The sequence below is a fragment of the Canis lupus genome, chromosome 33 (genome assembly GCF_003254725.2).
Source record: "Canis lupus dingo isolate Sandy chromosome 33, ASM325472v2, whole genome shotgun sequence".
NCBI lineage: Eukaryota > Metazoa > Chordata > Mammalia > Carnivora > Canidae > Canis > Canis lupus.
This window is the reverse complement of record NC_064275.1, coordinates 14,759,738-14,782,203: the sequence shown is the minus strand read 5'-3', so window position 1 is coordinate 14,782,203 and position 22,466 is coordinate 14,759,738. Positions and strand designations below refer to the sequence as shown.

Below are 22,466 nucleotides of genomic sequence, written 5' to 3'. Positions count from 1 at the left end.
GGATGCATTAAGTATCAACATAAATATTGACCAATTTTCAAACTGCTGTTATTTCATTTAGTATAAACTCCAATGTAACTCTGTATATCCTGGAGTAAGAGTATATTAATTAGTAAACTGCAGTGGGATTCATGTGATAATATTTATTTTCTCTCAATAAATATTACATTAGAATTAGCCCATCATATCAGGAAATTTTCTCCCAATTCTAATTAAGGTATATTAGATATGCATGAATTAGCATTGGCATGATAAATGCCAAATAAATTAATAACTATCGACCACTAATTATATGAAGAGACAGCAGAAAAATTGAAAAAGATTAAAATACAGTTTGGGAAGAGGCATTTCTGATCTTATTTATTCAACCATGGAGAGTGGGGTTGTTTTTTCTCATCCGTTTAAGATTCACATAAATTTATATCACCCAAATGTTCAACAGCTCACCATTACTGAGCTGCCTTTTCTTTCTTCTGTTTGATCTTCCTTTATCCTTTCTGAAATTGAAGTTTGAAACATACTAAAATCTGGATATAACCCTGCGAAAATATTTTTTAAATTATGATCTTTCTAAGACCATTAAGAACTACCCCCAGCAATGATTATTTACCACTGTTAAAGTATATTTGAGACTAGTGGCATTAAAAACAAAAACATAAACTACATAGAAAGGCTGTCTTGATATTAGGAATAGTCCTAGGGGTGAGTGGAGGATATAAAGTGAACATTTGAATATCAAATACGGTTTCGTGACAGGTAGTATATCTACATATAAATGTTAGGCCTTGGAAAGCAACAAATATGGCACTTATGATTCCCAACATGAGCTTCAAAGGCAATTTTGCTTTTGACTAGATGCAGTCTCCACACAAACAAAATCCCATCGGGCTCTGGGCTCAGCACGGTCTGCTTAAGACACTCTCTCCTTCTCCCTCTGCCCATCCCACCCCTGTGTGTGCTCTCTGTCTCCCAAAAATAAATAAATGAAATAAAATATGTATCTATATACTTTTATACACCTATAGATATGAAAAATAAAGTCATATACATATATATGTATATGACATATACATATAACTATAGTGTATCAATGGTCTGCAAACTTTTCTATAAAGGGCTATATGGTAAATAGTTTAGAATTTGAGGGCCACCCAGTCTCTACTCCATGTACTCAATTCTGCTATTGTAGTGCAAAAGCAACCACCAATAAAACATACGCAAAAAATCCTGGTTGTGCTCCAGCAAAATTTTATTTACAAAAAAGAAGTAGAGGTCAGATTTGAATAGTACTTTGCAAACTCCAGGACAGACAATATGCAGTGTAAATGCTGAATATACTGTGTATGTGGTGTGTGTGCACATACATATAGCTTAGATATGATTTTTCTAAATTTTGATTCAGTATACTTTTATGGGCTTGTTAAATATCTATATGTTTGTGTGAAAGGGCCTTGTGAATATTCACCCAAATGAATCTTGGAGACACGTGTCTGATTATTTTATATGCCATGGAGATGGTTTTCTCAAAAGACAACTGCTTTCATTACTGCTACATAATTTGCCAAATGGAAATATTTTTATAGTCCTCTGAAGATCCAAGGTTCCCCACATTGGTAATGATAATAAAATGTGAATAATCATAGCCATAATTTTTAGTACATACTATTTGCTAGGTGCAGAATTAAGACCTTGATGTACATTACATAGATGCCAACATGTACAGCGCAAATAGATACTGTTCCAATTAACAAATGGGAAATGTTGGTTTGCCCAATAACCACTCGAACTAAGTAAGAATTGATGCAAGGAGCAAATCTGTTTTCTATTTATACAGTCACAAGGTTTTAGAGCTCTAAAATGATTAATTTATTCTCTAGACCCAAATTTGCTCTCTCTTCTCCTCCAGTACTCCATCTTGCATATAGGGAAACAGCCAAGAGAGATCCAAGATTCCTCAGCTAGTGAAAAAAAAAGTGGGACTTAAATTCATTAGGAGTTTCACATGTACTGGTAAAATAGATTGAACTCAGTCAAATGCAATGAATGAGAATTCTTCATTCCATATCAAAACTACAAGGTTCAGTGCCTAGTTTAATTTCACTTATTCAGACTTACAGCAAGTTTAAGCTGTACAAATACATACGGAAAATAAAATCAGTCTGTCAGATTTTAAAACTTCCTTGGAAATCAGAGCACCCATTTGAAAGAATATTCCCTTAAGCCCTCATTTAAATTCTTACTGTATTTATTACCTCTTCTTCAGTCAAATAGCTGATCTCTCTATGATTAGGACCTTGTAGAGAATTAATTCAGCCTCTTGGCCTGACCTTAGTTAGACATGGGTCCCTCTACTCTGGTCTAAGCATTTATTTGAAGTCATTATTGTCTTCTCTTAACACCTTGCCCCTCCAATCCCAGTCCCCTGGCAGTATAATGACCCCAAGCCTACTAAACTTAGGTCTTTGCCCTTTGTGGTTGAGCAGTCCTTGGCTGAAGGGTACTTTCCAACAATTAGCATATGGCCCCTTAACACTACCATCTTTAGAAAATACTGAAAAAAATCACCATGTCGAAGGATTGGAATACTGAATTTGTTGCCTCTTTCTCTATTTAGTGATTGAAAGTTATTCATTTCCTTGACATTCACTGTGCTATTGTAAATTCAAATATATCAAAAATAGTTTAATTAAAACTGTAAGAACTCATGTGATAAAATGAATGGACTAATGCATTATTAATTAGAAATAAATACTTCCATAAGAATTTCAGTGTGTTTAGTAAATAATTATACCACTGAATGAAGAAACACACAAAAATATTATACAGTCTTTGAACTTTAAAATTTAGCATTATATTTAACAATTTTAATATGCATTATACTTCACATTCATTAAAGAATAAATTCAACTTTCTCTATATTTCACTCCTGAAATAGCTTTCTTTTATCAGAAATTCAACTCTTATTGCGCCACTGTCCTTATTTTTAGCTTTATAAACTGGGATTTTCTTACTGTAGTTTGACTTAAGCCATAGTAAAGTTTTTCCCTCCATACACACAATCTGTTTCTACTGAAAACCAGTGGCACCCAGGACTCTGCCTCTCTGAGTAGGTCACCCCTACTAAAATGATCAGGAGACCAAAACAAAATAAACACATTTGCCATTCATTCTCAATATTATCAAATCCTTAACATAAGTAATAAAAAATCTTTAGCAAACATGCTTTTAGGGGAATAGAATTCTTCCCCCCAACCCCCGCTACCACTATATTCTTTGGTTAATAGAGAGTTTGGGGGTTTGCTTTTGTTTCTTATCTGTTTACGTTACTTATTTGCTTTGATTTTCTTATAAGCATCTTGAATATCATTAGTTTTGGTTTAACATTAAATGCTAACTTTCTCAAAAAAATTTTTAAAGATTTTATTTATTTATTCATGAGAGACACAGACAGAGGCAGAGACACAAGCAGAAGGAGAAGCAGGCTCCATGTAGGGAGCCTGATGTGGGACTCAATCCCAAGACCCCAGGATCACACCCTGAGCTGATGGCAGAGGCTCAACCACTGAGCCACCCAGGCGTCCCTAACTTTCTCAAATTTTAATCAAAATGCCACTTGTGATATTTGAATTGAAAACAAACTCTTACTCCTTATTTTGTTTTCTACCAAAGTGAAACTAGTTGTAGCATCTAATATTTAATTAAAAAGCACCTTGAACTACATGGTATGCCTTTAAATTAGTTTCTCACTCTTCCAGATAGCAATATATCCTACTTGAACATTGCAATTCTCAACTCACACAAAAATTAAGTCCTAAAAAATGTTTTACCAGCTATCCAAATATTTATTCTATATTTAATTTTTTTCAACAAATATTTCTTGAATAATAATTTTTAAAGATTTATTTATTTATTTCTTGAAGAGAGACAGAGTACACGCACATGTAAGCAAGCAGGGGTGGGGGCAGGAGGAGAGGGGAAATCCTCAAGCAGACTTCTTGCTGAGCCTAGAACCGGGTGTGAGACTCGATCCCAGGACCCTGAGATCACGACCCAAGCTCAAACCAAGAGTCAGACACTGAACCAACTAAGTTATCCAGGGGCCCCTCTTAAATAATTATTGCATGCAAAGCACTGTGCCAAATATTAATTATCCTGTGAATAAAATAAACATGGTACCCTCTTCTGAAAGTTTACAAACCAGTGAGAAAGACAAAGAATAATCATGAAAACTAATAAATATAAAATTTCAAGTTGTAAAAGTCTCCATGGGAAAAAAATCACAGGGTGCAGTGACAGAAAAATGAGACTTTCTACAGATGAGAGTATTGGAAGAGCATGATAATAAATTATCACCTGAATTGAAACTGGAAGGATGAGAAGGAGTTAATATTGAAAATGGATGTGGGGTGCCTGGGTGGCTCAGTCAGTTAAGCATCCAACTCTTGATTTCTGCTCAGGTGGTGATTTCAGGGTAGTAAGATTAAGCCCAATCCTGGACTCTGTGCTCTAGCAGAGTCTATTTGAAATTCTCTCTTTCCTTCTCCCTCTGCCCCTCCCCTCACTTGTGCACATGCTCAATAAATAAGTAAACAAATAAACAAATAAATATCTATTTTTTAAAAAAGAAATGAATGTAAAAGAGCTTCAGAAAAACAGAGGAGCCTGTACAAATGGATGTCCCTAATGTAGAATATAATATGTCTGAAACATTAAAATTTCCAAGCTGATGGGACATAAAGTGTCGAATAAAGAGGAGATAAAGATGGAAGAAGTAGTGAGTTTGTAGTTGGTTATAAGGAATTTAGAATGTTTTTCCAAGTACAAAGTAAACCTATTGAAAAAGTTTTAAGTTGAAAAATGACATAACCATATTCATATACATAAATATATAAATACACGCACATGAAAATTTTGATCACTATGTTTTTTGGCAATGGATTGGAAATGAACCATAATGGAAGCAGAGAGGCCTTTGGGAGATTATTCCAGAAGTTCTGATAAGAGAGCACATTCAATTGGATGAAGATGGTGCCAGAGGAAATGGGAGAAGTAGATAAATTCAATAGATATTTTGGTGGCAAAACTTATAGGAATTTCCGAAAGACTGGATGTGGAGGATGAGAGGAAGCAGAGACACTGGATCTCTCATCCTTTCAGACAGGAAGAGATTGAATGACTCAGAGGATAAGACTTAAAAATTAAGAGGAAGCATATTGAGTTTGAAGTTGCAGAATGAAAAGCAGCTGCCCTTGGCCAAAAGAAACTTTCTCCCAATGTCTGCCTTAAATACAAGGTGAAAATCAGTAACAAGAATGTTTGTTCCAATTTGCACAAGTTCATAATTCCTTCAGCCAACCTTAACAATTTAAAGAAACTTTAATCCAACTCTGGTATCAAGAGTTATGGCTAAAGAAAAAAAAAAGGAGTCATGGCTCCCAAAAAAGTAAAAAAATAAAATAAAATGGGATATGTCAAAAAAAAAAACAATTAGCCAGTTTAAAAGGCTCCCTCTGACTGAATCTGAGATAATACAAGCCATGAAATAAATGAAAATCTCAGATTATAACCCACAGAATAAAATAAGAACCTATGACTTGACATTGGTATAAATAAATAAGAAAGGACAAACTCCTCTTTACGCAGAATTGCAACTAATAAATGTAAAGGGATGATCATAATAGAAAAAAATTTCCATTTGGCAACCACTGCAGTAACAATTTTCAGGCAAGAATCATTTAGGGATGCTAAAAATCATGAATATAGGAAATAGGATATTAACTTGATCTCACAATATCTCTCAACAACATATTTATTAATCACAAAGCAACAACAGTAACTTCAGAGTAAAGAAAACCACCTTACTAACTCTAACCCTAACCTTAATTCTATATTAACCTTAACTTTAACCCCTAATATTGCCAATAATGGAACAAGTCAACAACATATGCCTCCTGACATGGTGCACTGAGAACATCTGATGTATTCCTGTCAAAAACCCATAGCCTGAATCTAATGTAAGAAAATATCAAACAAACCCAAATTGAGAGATGCTTTAAAAACAGCTAGCTTATGATCCTTTAAAATTTAAGACCATGAAAGACAAAGAATGACTGTAGAACTATTCCAAGTTAAAGGATACAAAAGGATACTATTTCATCAGCATTAACAACCCTATTTCGAAATAATCGAAATACAGTAGACTCCTTTTATCTCTGGCTTCACTTTTTGCAGTTTCAGTTCCCCGCGGTCAGACAAGGTCTGGAAACAGATGATCCTCCTTCTGATATACTGTCAGAAGGTCAACAGTAGCCAGAAGCTACAACACAATGCCTACATCATTCATCTCACTTCATCTCATCACACAGGCATTTTATTTTATTTATTTTTTAAAGATTTTATTTATTCATTCATGAGAGATACACAGAGAGAGAGGCAGAGACATCAGCAGAGGGAGAAGCAGGCTCCTCACAGGGAGCCAGATGGAGGACTCGATCCCCAGACTCGGGATCACCCCTGAGCCGAAGGCAATACTGAGCCACCCAGGCATCCCTCACATAAAGCTTTTTATCATCTGGCATCATCACAAGAAGAAGGGTGAAATAGATTTGTCAAATCGCTGTGTTGTACATCAGAAGCTAACATAACATTGTGTGTCAACTATACTTTCAATAAAAATAATAAATGCAGTTTAAAAAAAAAGGTGAGTACAGTAAGATATTTTGAGAGACAAATTACAACCACATAACTTTTACTACAGATTACTGTAATTGTTCTATTTTATCAATGTTGTTAATCCCTTACTAAGTTTAATTTATAAATTAAACCATAATAAAGTTTAATAATAAAGTTTTATTATGGTTTAATTTATAAATTAAACATTATAAATATTTATAAAGTATTTAATTTATAAATAAAATTTTATAAATATTTACAAATTATTTAATTTATAAATAAACTTTATTATTACAAATTAATTTATAAATTAAACTTTATTTAATTTTAAAGGAATAATTTTATTCCTTTATTGCAATGGAAAAAGAAACATAGTATATAAAGGGTACAGTACCATCTACAGTTTTAGGCTTCCACTGAGAGTCTTGGATCATACTCCCTGTGGATAAGGGGGAGTATTGTAATATAGTTTTATGAAAGGATATCCTTGTTTTTAGATCCATCAAAATCCTAAAGTATTAAAGGCAGCAACCTCTGTGACCTCAGCTGCGGCAACTTCTTGCTAGACATGTCTCCAGAGGCAAGGGAAACAAAGGCAAAAGTAAACTACTGGGACTTCATCAAGATAGAAAGCTTTTGCACAGCAAAGGAAATAGTCAACAAAACCAAAGGACTACCAACAGAATGGGAGAAGATATTTGCAAATGTCTTATCAGATAAAGGGCTGATATCCAAAATCTATAAAGAACTTATCAAACTCAACACCCAAAAAACAAATAATACAATCAAAAAATGGGCAGAAGACATACAAATGGCCAACAGACACAAGAAAAAATGCTCAACATCACTTGGCATTAGGGAAATAAAAATCAAAACCACAATGAGATACCACCTCACACCAGTCAGAATGGCTAAAATTAACAAGTCAGGAAACAACAAATGTTGGAGAGGATGTGGAAAAAGGGGAACCCTCTTACACTGTTGGTGAAAATGTGAACTGGTACAGCCACTCTGGAAAAGAGTATGGAGGTTCTTCAAAAAGTTGAAAATAGATCTACCCTATGACCCTGCAATTGCACTTCTGGGTATTTACCTCAAAGATACAAATGTAGCAATGTGAAGGGGCACCTGCACCCCAATGTTTATAGCAGCAATGTCCATAAATAGCCAAACTACAGAAAGAGTCTAGATGCCCACAACAGATAAGTGGATAAAGAAGATGTGGATAAAGATGGATATACAATGGAATACAACTCAACCATCAAAAAAAAAAGAAGAAAGAAAGAAAGAAAGAAAGAAAGAAAGAAAGAAAGAAAGAAAGAAAGAAAGAAGAAAAGAAAAGAAAAGAAAAGAAAAGAAAAGAAAAGAAAAGAAAAGAAAAGAAAAGAAAAGAAATCTGAAGGCAGATGCTTAACTGACTGAGCCACCCAGAGGCACCCAGGTGCCCTAGACTCTTAATCATAGAAAACAAACTGAGACTTGCTAGATGGAGGGATGAGGAGGGGATGGGGTAACTGGGTGATGGATGTTAAAGAAGGTACATGAAATAGTAAGCACTGGGTTATATAAGACTGATGAATCACTGAACTCTATCTCTGAAACTAATTACACACTATATGTTAATTGAATTTAAATTAAAAAAGAGAATATCCTTGTTTTTAGGAAATACTGAATTATTTAACAGCATAGGGATATATGGGACACAATTTACTGTCAAGAGTTTAAGAAAAAAATCATGTACACACACAGAATACACTAAAGTATGTTTAGATGCAAATATTTGGGAAATTTGAGTGAAAGGTACATGGGTATTCTTTGTCTTATTATAAAGTCTGAAATTATTTCAATATTTTATTTTATTTTTTAAGAAGATTTATTTGAGAGAGCATGGAGGGAGGAGGAAAGGAGAGGGAGAGACAGATGACCAATTTCTTCAATACCGTATTAGCATTTATGAAAGCAGCATTCTAACTTGTAGGTAATCCTCCCTGAATCCAGACCATTCAGTGACAAATCACTAGAGCTGGACAACCAGAAAATATATGCTTCCTGACATGAAACTTACAAAAGCATCTACTACCACTTGTAAAGTTTTCCCTCCAACAATCTAAACCTAATTAAGACTTGAGTGCTAACTTCCAGTTTACAGTAAATGCCAGGGTTAGAGTAATAATTTGAATGACAAATAAGATAAGCTTAAAATATGGGATATTCACAGGACAATAGATCCACTTTCTTCAGTGCAGTGGCAAAATAAATTTTAAAAAGATTATAGGCATAACAGCCAAATGTGATAGGTAGACCTCATTTGCATGTTTATTTTAATAAATCAATTAGTTAAAAATGTAGACAATCTGAAATTTGAATATGGGTTGACCATTGTACAGTGCCAAGAAAATGCTATTAAATTTTTTTAGTGTGATAATGACATTGTAGTTTAATATTTTCAAAAATTTATGTATTTGAAAATATATTCTGAATTATATAGAAGAAATGATATGATGTCTGAGATTTGCTTTAAAATACTTTAGAAAAAAATACTTTAGAAAAAAAAAGGAAGAAGGAAAAGGAAGGGGAATAGAAAAAAGAATGTGTGGCCATTTCTAGACAACTGTAAAATCTAGGTGATGAAAATATATAGGGATTCACTATAGTATTCCCTCTCATTTTGTTGTCTTTCTGAATGTTATTATAATAAAAATCAATCTGTACTCAATCTAGTCTTCCAATCCCATTCTTTCTCCCAGAAAATTCTCTTTGCAATTTGTCCCTTTCCATATACCCTAGATGCTACACATAGGACAATTCACTATTTTTCTGCTCTTTAAAACCTTGTGCTTCCACAAGATACTCCTGCTGCCAATATTCCCTACAACCTCAAAAATTATTACAGAACCTTCAAAGCCCAACTGGTCCATTACCCTTGCTGTTCCCCAAACATGCAAGTGGCTCCTACCTCAGGCTTCTGCACATCCTGTTCTGTGCCTAATATACTTTGTCTCTAAATAAATCTTTAAAAAAAAAAAGTTAAAAATAAAAATAAAAAAATAAAAACATTACACACAACTAGTTACTTTCTTGCACCTGAGAAAAGAAACATTGACTTTATCATTATGTTTTTTCCACTAGCTACATCCATGCTACTGTCCTGCATTATAATACTTAAGAAATGAGATGTTAGGGATGTTGGTGTGTGTACATGTCTGTAAAAAGAAAAAGGAGAAAGCTGGAAAATATTTTGGCCTTGATTTTGAAATTGAAGATGTGCACACCTCATGAGCCAGTGTTTCAACTCTTATATATCTACTCCTAGAATAATTATGGCACATATATACCAGGGGCCATGCACAAATATATTCATAGTAGCATGGTCTGTAATAGCAAAAACTTGGGAAAATGCAAATTTCATCAATAGAAGAATGGATAAATCAATAGTAGCATATTCAGGCAATGAAATCACCTATATCAGTGAAACTGAATGCACGTCAGCTTTGCACATAACATAGACAAATAGTTCTCAACTGGAGGCAATTTTGTCCACCAGGGAGCATCTGGCAATGTCTGGAGACATTAGTTAATATCCTGACTGGGGGCATGAGTAGGGACCCGGGATGATGCTAAATACCTTAGGAAATGCAGGGCAGCCCCTCATAACAAATAATTATCCAACCCAAAATGTCAACAGCGCTGAGAAACTCAGACCTAGATGAACAACAAAGACACACTGAAGGGGATCCCTGGGTGGCGCAGCGGTTTGGCACCTGCCTTTGGCCCAGGGCGTGATCCTGGAGACCCGGGATTGAATCCCACATCGGGCTCCCGGTGCATGGAGCCTGCTTCTCCCTCTGCCTGTGTCTCTGCGTCTCTCTCTCTCTCTGTGACTATCATAAATAAATAAAAATTTAAAAAAAAAAAAAAAAAAAAAAAAAAAAAAAAAAAAACAAAGACACACTGAACAAAAAAGTCCAGCAAGTCACAGAAGAAGCTTTCATATCATATTTATAATATCATTTACATAGAACCTCAGTAAATAGGCAGAATTTGAAATCTATTATTTAGAAACTCATATTGAGATGGTAAAATTATGAAGAAAAAAAAAGGGAATAACGGACACCTCTAAGAGAAAAAAAGGGATGAGTCTAGGGAGGGACACACAAGACCAGGCAATACTCTTGTTTTCTACCTGGAAGATAAGCAGATGGGTGCTTGCTTTATTATCCTTCTCTAGAGTTTATTATATACTATATGTATTTTCTTTTATGTTTATTACAGTTTTTTTAGAAGAGAATATCAAGAGCAAAGCTCTAGAATAGAAACAAAATAATTAAACACAAAGAAAAATTTCAAGATCCACCTGAGCAAGCTGTTATCTACTTTTTTTTAAAGATTTTAAGTAATCTCTACACTTAAACTCACAACTCCAGGATCAAGACCCACATGTTCTACTAACTGAGCCAGCCAGGGACCCCCAGGGCTGTTATATACTTTGAGATCAATGTATTTATCTTGCAAGTTGAATGATTTTTTTAACATACTTCCATACAGTATATTTTTCCTTAAAAATATTTCCTGCTGGTGGCAAGATAAATTACACAAAAATTTTTTGACCATGTTGATAGGTTCCCAGAAGATCTCAGTTAGGTAACATCTCCTATAGTATTATCTTGCAAATAAATTGATAAATACATTGGATATAGTTCTAGTAATCAGTACAGAGAAAATATACGGTATGAAAGGACATGTCAATAAGGGAAGGGAGAAGAAATGTGTGGGAAATATCAGAAAGGAAGACAGAACGTAAAGACTGCTAACTCTGGGAAACGAACTAGGGGTGGTAGAAGGGGAGGAGGGCGGGGGGTGGGAGTGAATGGGTGATGGGCACTGGGGATTATTCAGTATGTTAGTAAATTGAACACCAATAAAAAATAAATTAAAAAAAAAAAAAAAAGAAAGGACATGTCAAATGTGTGATACAACCAGCAAAATCCTGTTTGTAGGAATCTCTTACAGGACAAACAGCCAGCCGCTGCCACAAATAATTTGCAAGGAAGTAGAGAAATGAAGAAAAAGAAATAAAAGGAAGATAAAGGGCAGGAAATTATTGATTAAGAGACTTAAGGGGCACCTGGCTGGCTCAGTCAATGCAGCATGTGACTCTTGATCTCTAGGTTGAGTTTGAGCCCCATGTTGGGTGTAGAGATTGCTTAAATAAAGAAAATCTTTTATTTTCATTTTTTTATAAACTTTTTTTAAAGATTTTATTTATTTATTCATGAGAGACAGAGAGAGAGAGAGAGGCAGAGACACAGGCAGAGGGAGAAGCAGGCTCCATGCAGGGAGCCCAACATGGGACTCGATCCTGGGTCTTCAGGATCACACTCCAGGCCAAAGGCAGGCACCAAACCGCTGAGCCACCCAGGGATCCCTAAAGAAAATCTTTTAAAAAAATAATAATTTAAAAAATGAAAAGAGACTTAAGCAGATCAACTAAGGCATATCAACTTCATTTGCTCAAAAAGTTATTTTAAAGTGAGAAGTAACAGGTAAATTTTAAATATTTCCTGGATAAGTGATTACTTAAAAGAAATACTGTCAACTCTTTATTGATAATTTCCTTAAAAGATTCTATTTATCTTATTTATTTGAGGAAGGGAGGTGAGAAAAAGAGTGAGAGGAAGAAGGAGAATCTCCATCAAAGTCAGCGGTGAGTGCGAAGCCCTCATGTGGGGCTCAATCTCACTCAGGAAGGACCCTGAGATCATGACCTGAGCCGAAACCAAGAGTTGGACGCTTAACCAATGAGCAACCCAGGCACCCAAATAATGTTGGTTTTTGTTTTTTTTTTTTATGAATGCTTATCTTTATGAAAGAAATTTTTATCAGGGATTTGTTTTAAAATTACTTAGAATGAAAAAGGATGGCCATGATTTGGTCAGTTAGAAGTTGGAAGGTATATACATAGGAGTCATCCTGCATGGCTAGCATGTGGGTTTGTGTAAGTGTGAAATTTTATAAATTAAAATGTTTTACAAATTATCTTCTTGTCTAAAAGTGTATTTGCACACACATCCCCAACTAAAGAGAAAGACATGATTAGCTAGTTTGACCTAGAAGAAGGCACTAAAGGAATTAGTATTACCTTTGCCCAGGTAAAAGTGAAAATTATTTTGGTCAAGTATCTAGAATGTACAATAAACAACTTTTGTCTGATTTCTTAGTCCCCAAATAATCAAAGAAAAGGAAACTTCTCTTCTTTGTTGAAATTGCCATACTAAGGGACGCGTGGGTGGCTCAGTGGTTAGGTGTCTGCCTTTGGCTCAGGGCTCAGGGCGTGATCCTGGGTCCTCATCCGGCTTCCTGCAGGGAGCCTGCTTCTCCCTCTGCCTGTGTCTCTGTCTCTCTCTGTGTTTCTCATGAATAAATAAATAAAACCTTTACAAAATTTGCCATACTAAAACAATAGAACAGAATAGAGCAAAAAGAATATAAAATAGCACATGCAAAGTAATAGGACATAATTTGTATGTAGGATAAAAATCTTACCATTAAGTCTCATGACTTTCCAAGCAACCTACATACGATCTACTGTAATATTCAGACCATATTTGAAATAAAACCCAGCTGATACCTGGGAAATCAGGAAGGGAGACAGGATAAAGTAGAAAAGTAGAAAATATATTAAAATTCAGCCTTATGTCTTATTTTCACAGCTTAATTGCTTGTGTATCTATGGGGGGGGCATTGTTTAGGGAATGTATTTCTATCATTTGAATAAAAAGAAATAAAATTTTTTAAGTAACTCTTCTCTTTTTGAGCAATGTTTTATAGACAAGGCACAGAATCCCACTGTAGGGAAAGCCCCAAGGTGAGCCCCTCTCAAGGCTCCTCATCAAGGAAATGCCAGAGTAGCTCAATCCCGTGTGCACTCTGACAATGTGGATCGGTAATGAATTAGTGCCTTCCACCCCAGAGGCATCATTAACTTTATGAAAACCTATGGTGGCCCAAGCCATGCTGAGCCCTTCTGCAGGCATTAGATCAACTTTGTGAACCTGATACTAAACAGATAGTTTCTCTGGGCTTTGAAAGAGTTCTGTGGATTGTAGGCCTTTTAAAGAAACACACAGACTCCTATATCCTAAGGGGTATACGATGAAGGAATACTAGTTTTTCAACCCAGTAACAGGGTTGAAAGAAGGGTGAATACCCTTCTTTGGCAAAGGTAGCTCACTTCACTTGGCACACCAGCCCTTCCTCATAATTAAATCTGAGATTATGTGAGGATAAACTTGATCCCCTCCCCAGCTGAGGTTGCTCAAGTCTGACAGAGTCAGAGAATGAATATGGATTAAACCCTGTCAATGAGACCTGTCGAGAACTCGTGGAAACTCCCAGTGTTTGGATGACCCGGTTGGGTAAGTGTCTGCCTTTAGCTCAGGTCATAATCCCAGGTTCTGGGATTGAGCCCCAAGGCGGGCTCCCTGCTCAGCAAGGAGTCTGCTTCTCCCTTTCCCTCTGCCCCTCCCCATCATTTGTGCCCTCTCTAGCTCTCTCTCTCTCTCTCTCTCTCTCAAATAAATAAATAAAATCTTTAAAAACAAAATGGAGCACTGATAGAATTTTTTGAAATTCATGTCTGCTGGTGACATTTTTTTTTCACTTGGGATGAAGATCTTGCCTGACAAGAGACTGCTACAAAGAGACATAAAGCCTAGAAAAAGAGCCCTAAGAGCATTGTGTAAGGCTCTGAACCAGATGTGCCCTTTCTTATCTTATTTAAGAGTTGATGTGATCAGCAGAATATTGGCCCTCCCCAAAGATATCCACATCCTAATCCCCAGAATTTGTGAATATGTTACCTTACATGGTAAAAGTGACTTTTCAGATGTGATTAAGTTAAGCATCTTGGCAGTGGGAAGTTATCCCAGATTACATAACTGAGCTGAATATAACCATCAGGTTCCTTCTAAGAGCGAGGCAGGAGGGTCAGGGTCAGAGAGAGAAGCAGAGGTAGCAGTGATTCGGGGTCATGAGGGAAGGAAGTCAAGCAGCCTCTAGACACTTAGAAAAGACAAGGAAAAAAAAAAAAAGGAAAAGACAAGGAAATCAATCCTCCCCTAGACCAGCCACAAGGAACACAACCCTCCTGATGCCTTGATTTTAACACAAGATTCATTTTTGGACTTCTGACCTCCAGAACTGTGTGAGAATAAATGTGTGTTGCTTTAAGCTGCTAAATTTGTGATAATTTGTTACAGAACAGTAGGAAAGAAAGCAGTTGGCTTTCGACCGAATGCTTCCTAATCTGGTGGACAATTCAATACCAGTTACACAGTGAGATCAACGTCATGGATGGATCCCCACACTTACAGAAAAATGCAGAGCTTTCAGAGTAAAGTTTTTGAAAACAAAACCACATTTAAATTTTACTTAAAAATGGAGTGCATGTTAACTTTAAATGGAATAATTATTTTACATATATTTGACTATCACTGAACAATTGCTCATCCAAACACAATAAAGGTGTTCCTATTGGAACAAATATAGATTTTCTACCTGTCTTAAATGTGTACATCGATAATTGCCACAATGTCAAAGGTAAAGAAAATTCCTATAGGACCATTTCCTAAAAATGTTTGATGGATTAAAAGAATGTTACAAGACTATGATGTGAATCAAGAACATGAACTTGGGACACCTGGGTGGCTCAGTGGTTGGGCGTCTGCCTTCAGCTCAGGGCGTGATCCAGGTGTCTGGGATCAAGTCCTGCACTGGGCTCCCTGGAGGGAGCCTGCTTCTCCCTCTGCCTATGTCTCTGTCTCTCTATGTGTCTCTCAAGAATTTAAAAAAAAAAAAAAAAAAAACATGAACTTTAGGGATGCCTGGGTGGCTCAGATCTGCCTTTGGCTCAAGTCGTGGTCCTAGGATCCTGGATCGAGTCCCACATCAGGTTCTCCACATGAAGCCTGCTTCTCCTTCTGCCTGTCTCTGCCTCTCTGTGTCTCTCATGAGTAAATAAATAAAATCTTAAAAAAATAATAATAATTGCTCTACATCACAGCATCCAGAGGAGCCAAGTCAGTTTAGTTTTTCATAAATCTCACTTCCTCCCAAATAGTTTCATTTATTCAGTTAGCACAAATAACTGTGTAATTAATACACATAGGTCTAGCAACCATTGGGAAACCCTAGCACCATTTGATATCATCAGCTACTTATTTTTATCCGGTCTTCCAAAGGCCTGTATTATCTTATCAAACAATATCCATAAATCCTGACATTTGTTGACTTGCACATTCCCCTTATGAGTACTGGTTAAAACCTTGCAGCTAGTTGACAATTTACCTTTAGAACTGGCTGTGTGCTGGAATTTAGTAACACATCTATCAAGCCACAATTACCAAGCCAAATTTGCATTTTATTTCTCAATGCCCAGAGAAGCATTTTTACCTAAACTGGCAAGTGTCTGTTACAAAATTATTCTCTGGACTCTGCACTTCATGAGGCTGTCTAATAGAGATTGATTCACCAATTTGATGAAATCTGCATTTTCCTAAATCAAAAAAAGAAAAAAAAAGAAAAAAAGCTGACTGAGGTTTATTTAGCTGAAAATCCCCTGTTAAATTATAAAAAGTGAGACATAAACAGGGCAAACACCACTGCGTGACACTAGCTACAAAAATGAATGACTTTATGACAAAATTAGAGGTTGAATAAAAAACTAACTCGAAGATGAAAAACAAAATCAAGCTTAAAATAAAAGGAATACAATACACCCATTTGTCTTTATGTCCCCAGGTACTCTAACATCTAGAACTTGATAACTGTTTAGTTAAATATGGAAGGAAAAGAGGGTCAGACTAAGTAATTTTGGAAATGCTTGCATATATCCTTTGCCTTAGTTAACTCATTCCTTTTGTAGCGATCAGTGCTTTCCCTCTTCTTCATAAGGATTATATGGGACCAAGGAGATAAACTTGGGAAAAGCTATGATCTTTGGAGAAAGTAGTGGGAAATTTACAAACTGCCCAAGTTAAAAAGAGTAGAAGAAAGAGAGATCGAATGCAAGAGGTCAGTAGCTCCTTTGTAAACACGAACATTAAAGGACTTCCATAGGGATCGGCAAACTGTGAACTGTTAAACATTGTCCTGAAAACCTAAAACCTTCACTTTGCTGAAGAGGCAGCAAGTAGACGCTCTTAAGAAGACACAGGAGATCATATTTCCAAATGGGCAATGTAATGAATGATTTGCTAGAGGTTTTTCATGCCTTACTAATTTTGATGATAGAAGTCACGTTTGATTAGCCTGGTTAAGTGTCCATTGTCCAGAGCAGCTTAAGTAGAGAGAAATGTCCTCTCTTATTGCCAAATTGTCATTTAGATTTATTTAGAATCTCACCCATGTTTAAGGTTGTCTCAGGGTATAAATTAACTGTTTTACAAAGGCCTCCCCAAAATGCTTTAAATGCTTGAAGAAAACGCCAATTTATCATTATTATATTCACAAAGCAATTTTTAGTAATTTATTTTCTAAAAATTTGACTTTGCATTTCTATCAAGAGACAGAAGCAGGAACTTGTCCCCAACAGTTTATTGTTAAAATAAAGAACATGATATTTTCACAGCAAGGACCTACCTAGATGGCAGGGGAAGAGACAGAACTAGAGTTCCCTCCATCTAGTATTTGAGGTTAACTTAAATAAATATTACTGGCATATAATGAAACAGTTTAACATTTTATGTTCAACCACTAAAACACCTCAAAAATAATAACTCCCCTTCACTGAGCAGTTAGTTTATGACAGGCACCAGATTAAATGTATTACAAGTATAATTAACAGCAGTATTAGATATTATTATTCCAATGTTCAGATGAAATACTGAGTGAGAGTCAAAGAGTTTAAAACATATGGCAAGAACAAATCATTTAGGAACCAGCAGAGATGGAATTTATAATACAGTCAAACCCTAACTCTGAAGTTTGGATTTCTGTGGAAATTGACAAGCTAATTTTTATATGGAAATGTAAAGGAGGGACGCCTGCGTGGCTCAGCGGTTGGGCACATGCCTTCGGCTCAGATCATGATCCCAGGATCCGGGATCAAGTCCCGCATTGGGCTCCCTGCGAGGGGCCTGCTTCCCCCTCTGCCTGTGTCTCTGCCTCTCTCTCAGTCTGTGTCTCTCATGAATAAATAATAAATCTTAAAAAAAAAAAAAGGAAATGCAAAAGAGTTAGAATACCCAAAACAATTTTTTAAAAAGAATAACAAAGTTGCAGAACTTAATTACCTAATTTTAAGACTTGTTATATAAAGCTGCAGCAATTGAGACACTGATATTGAGAAAAAGACACACAGATAATTGAAATAGAATATAAATGCACTATCAAGGGATCCCTGGGTGGCGCAGCGGTTTGGCGCCTGCCTTTGGCCCAGGGCGTGATCCTGGAGACCCGGGATCGAATCCCACGTCGGGCTCCCGGTGCATGGAGCCTGCTTCTCCCTCTGCCTGTGTCTCTGCCTCTCTCTCTCTCTCTGTGTGACTATCATAAATAAATAAAAAAATTTTTTAAAAAAAAGCACTATCAAAAAAAAAAAAAAAAAGAATATAAATGCTAAAAAAAACATACACACATAGCCATTTGCTTTTCTACAAGGATACCAAAGCTGGGGCACCGGGGTGGCTCAGTGGTTGAGCATCTACCTTGGGCTCAGGGCGTGATCCCAGGGTCGTGGGATCGAGTCCTACATCAGGCTCCCTGTGAGGAGCCTGCTTCTCCCTCTGCCTATGTCTCTGCCTCTCTCTGTGTGTCTCTCATGAACAAATAAATAAAACATATTTTTTAAAAAAAGAACATATAAAGAATTCTTACAAGTCAACAATAAGAGAAGACAGATGAAAAAAAAAAAAAAAAAAGAGAAGACAGATGACCCAATAAAAAAGGCAGAAGATGTGAATAATCACATTTTCTTCATCAAAGAAAATAAATGAATGGTAAATAAGCCCATAAATAATGTTTCACATCACAGCACCTGAGTGGCTCATCCAACTCTTGATTTAGGTTCAGGTCATGATCTCAGGGTCGTGAGATCAAGCCCCACATCAGGCTCTCACTGATGGTTGAGCCTGCTTAAGATTCTCTCTCTCCCTCTACTCCTCCCCATTTCTCTGCCTCACCCTTCCACTCCTCCCCTGCTTATATACATGCACTCCCCCTCTAAAAATTTTTTTCATGTCATTAGTTATTAGGAAAATGCAAATTAAAACCATAAAATGGTAATACTATGCACAGTCTAAAATGGCCACCATATGGCTGGCTCAGCAGTTTAGCACCTGCCTTTGGCCCAGGGCGCGATCCTGGAGTCCCGGGATCGAGTCCCACATCGGGCTCCCAGCATGAAGCCTGCTTCTCCCTCCTCCTGTGTCTCTGCTTCTCTCTCTCTCTATGTCTATCATGAATAAATAAATAAATAAATCTTTTTTAAAATAAATAAAATAAATAAAATGGCCACCATAAAAAAGACTGACCATAAAAAGTGTTGGAGGTGACATCATATGGTGAAATTATACATATATTGCTAAGAATAATCTCAAATGATATAAACACTTTGATAATTTAGTAGTTTCTTAAAAGCTCAATACATCTCTACTGTGTGATCCAGCCATTCCAATCCCTGATAGTTAACCAAGAGAATTGAAGAATACACCCCTACAAGGACATGTTTAGAGATTCGTACAAAAACATGTATTTCTTCATAGCAACTTTACTTGTTAATAGTCCCAAATTAGAAACAACAAATGTATATCAATATGTGAAGGAGTAAATAAACTGGTCAGTACAATAGAATACTACTCAGCAAGGGACACATGGGTGGCTCAGTTGGTTAAGCGTCTGCTTCTGACTCAGGTCATGGTCCCAGGATCCTGGGATCAAGCCCCATGTGGGGCTCCCTGCTCCGTGGGGAGCCTGCTTCTCCCTCTCCCTCTGCTCCTCCCCCTACTCACATGCACCTGCTTTCTCTCTCAAAAAATAAATAAATAAAATCTTTTTTAAAAAGTAAGAATACTGGGTATCCCTCGGTGGCTCAGCAGTTTAGCGCTGCCTTCAGCCCAGGGCATGACCCTGGAGTCCCAGGATCGAGTCCCACGTCAGGCTCCCTACACTGAGCTTGCTTCTCCCTCTGCCTGTGTCTCTGCCTCTCTCTCTCTCACTGTGTGTCTCTCATAAATAAATAAATAAATAAAATCTTTTTAAAAAAATTTTAAAAATAAATAAAAAGTAAGAATACTACTCAGCCATAAAAAGAATGAACTCTTGATATACCCAACCACATGGAATGAAGTGATGGATTTTTAACTATATACATACACCAGAACTCTTCAAACTGTATACTTTAAATAGATGTGACTTATTATTTGTCAAGTATACTTCAATAAAGCTGTAATAAATTAACAATGATAACAAACAGATCATAACCAATTCAATAAAATAGAAATCCATGAGTCCATACTAATGTAAGTAAAAAAAATACACACAGAGCAGCCTCTACCTTACAGTGGAATACCAATTAGGAAATGTGAGAAGAAATGATATCATTACAAAAATGATACTCAACAAACATCACTGTAATAAATGACCAGGCAAGAGATATGAATGGATGTTAAACTCACCAAGTAAAATGTTGATGTGAAATAGAATATGGAAGTATAGTCTCAAAGTAAATCTCAACAAGATATCTACTCATTACTTATTAATGAACTGTATGTACAGTGGAGAAATATTATAGACACCATCTTGACCAAATGACAAAAGGTAACATCGTTGGTGATGAGAAAATGAGATTTTGTGTGTCTTCTGATATGAGGCACTAGAAAGAAAACAGTACTATTTCTGTGGTGTTCATGCTAAAGTCACATTCTGAATCTAGTCATAAAAGAACCATCAGACAAACCAAACTGAAGAAAATGCTATAAAATAACTGACCTATATTCTTCAAAATTGTCAAGATGATAAAGAACAAAGAAAAACTAAGAAACTGTGGATTGAAAGAAACCAAACAGACTTGACAATGAAATACTGTGGATGACTCTGGATTGGAACTTGACCCAAAAAGCAAAAGAGGGAGAGGCAATGTTTGTTAATGATGTTATTACTATTCCTTTCTATAAATGACGTTATTAGACAGGCAGAAAAAAATGCATGGATTAGGTAAAAATGTTGTAGCAATGTTAACATCCTGATTTTGATAAAGGCACGGAAACTCTGTGGTAGTGTCCTTGACTTTAGGAAATACACACTGAAGTATTTAGGAGTAATCTGGCAACATGTCTGCAACTTAATCTTAAATGTTTTAGAAAGAAAATGATATATGAGAAAAAGTGAAAAGACAAATGTAAACCATTAATAATTTCGAAACCTAGGTGAAGGGGATAGGGTAGTTCTTTGTATTAGTAGTACTTTTTTTAAAAAAAGATTTATTTATTTGAGAGAGAGAGACTGCAGAGAGTACGGGTTGAGCAGGGCAAAGGGAGGGAATCCCAAGCAGACTCTGCACTGAGCACGGAGCCTGAAGCAGGGCTTATTCTCACAACCCTGAGATCACAACTTGAGCTGAAACCAAGAGCCGGACGCTTAACTGACTGTACCATCCAGGCACCCCAGTTCTTTGTATTACCATTTCTATTTTTCTTTTAAATCTCTTATAAGTTTAAAATTATTTTTAAATAAAATGTAAAAAATATATATTCATGTGGCTTTGGATAAAGGATCTATGAGTTCCTTTAATTCTTACATCTCTTCTGTAGGTTTGACATTATCCTTCCCCTAGAAAAACACAGAGAATGAAACCATGGGGGTGGGGGTGGTTGAGGAGCTACTTGTCTGGTCTCTGGCCTCACCCATTTGGGCATATACTCAACACACACATGTCAAATGCCTGTCGTGTCCCAATCTTGTGCCAGTTTCTGGGGATCTGGGCTGGAGTGTAATGGCCGTGACCTGGAGCCTGTTAGAGTGCAGACATGCAGGGCTGCCGGCCAGCAATGTGTGAAGCTCCTTGGTAAAACCCAACAAAAGGTAAGAATCCGCAGCAATCATCCCACTTCATCTCCAGAGTACAGCACTGGTATTGTTCAGAGCCCTTAAATACATGCAGTCCTCTTCTGCACTTCCTCAGGAAGAGATTCATCACCATCTCATTCCACATCACTTAAATTCCAGCATCATTTATTTATTTATTTTAAAGATTTTTATTTATTTATTCATGACAGACACAGAGAGAGAAAGAGGCAGAGACATAGGCAGAGGGAGAAGCAGGCTCCATGCAGGGAGCCCGATGTGGGACTCGATCCCGGGTCTCCAGGATCACACCCTGGGCAGAAGGTGGCCCTAAACCCCCTAAACCCTGGGCCACCGGGGCTGCCCCCTCCAGCATCATTTAAATTTCAACAGCGTCACTTAAGAGAGATAGCAAGACCATTAGACTTAATGCTTGTGTCCTCCACCACCCCCCTCCCCGAATTCATATGCTGAACCTCTAGCCCATTAGTGCTGGTAGCTGAAGGTGGGGCCCTCATAATGAGATTAGTGGCCTTTTACGATGAGGAAGAGAGCAAGAAATGGCCATATGAGCGAGCATACAGCAAGATGACAGCCACCTGCCAGCCAGGAAGACAGTCGCTACCAGAAGCTACCATGCTGCCATTCTGATCTAAGACTCAGTATCCAGAGCTGTGAGAAAATAAATATTTATTGCTTAAGCCATTCAGTCAGTGGCGTTTTGTTATGACAAC

The 22,466-nt window shown here is 36.6% G+C and overlaps 1 long non-coding RNA gene across 1 annotated transcript in view; it reads right to left on the bottom strand.

The window, feature by feature from the left end:
• Positions 1 to 1,241: 1,241 nt before the first annotated feature.
• The window catches only part of LOC112678798 (uncharacterized), a 36,024-nt gene continuing 14,799 nt past the window's right edge, over positions 1,242 to 22,466 (bottom strand). Inside the window, exon 3 of the long non-coding RNA XR_007407892.1 lies at positions 1,242 to 1,958. This is a non-coding gene — a long non-coding RNA (uncharacterized LOC112678798). The remainder of the gene's footprint in view (positions 1,959 to 22,466) is intronic.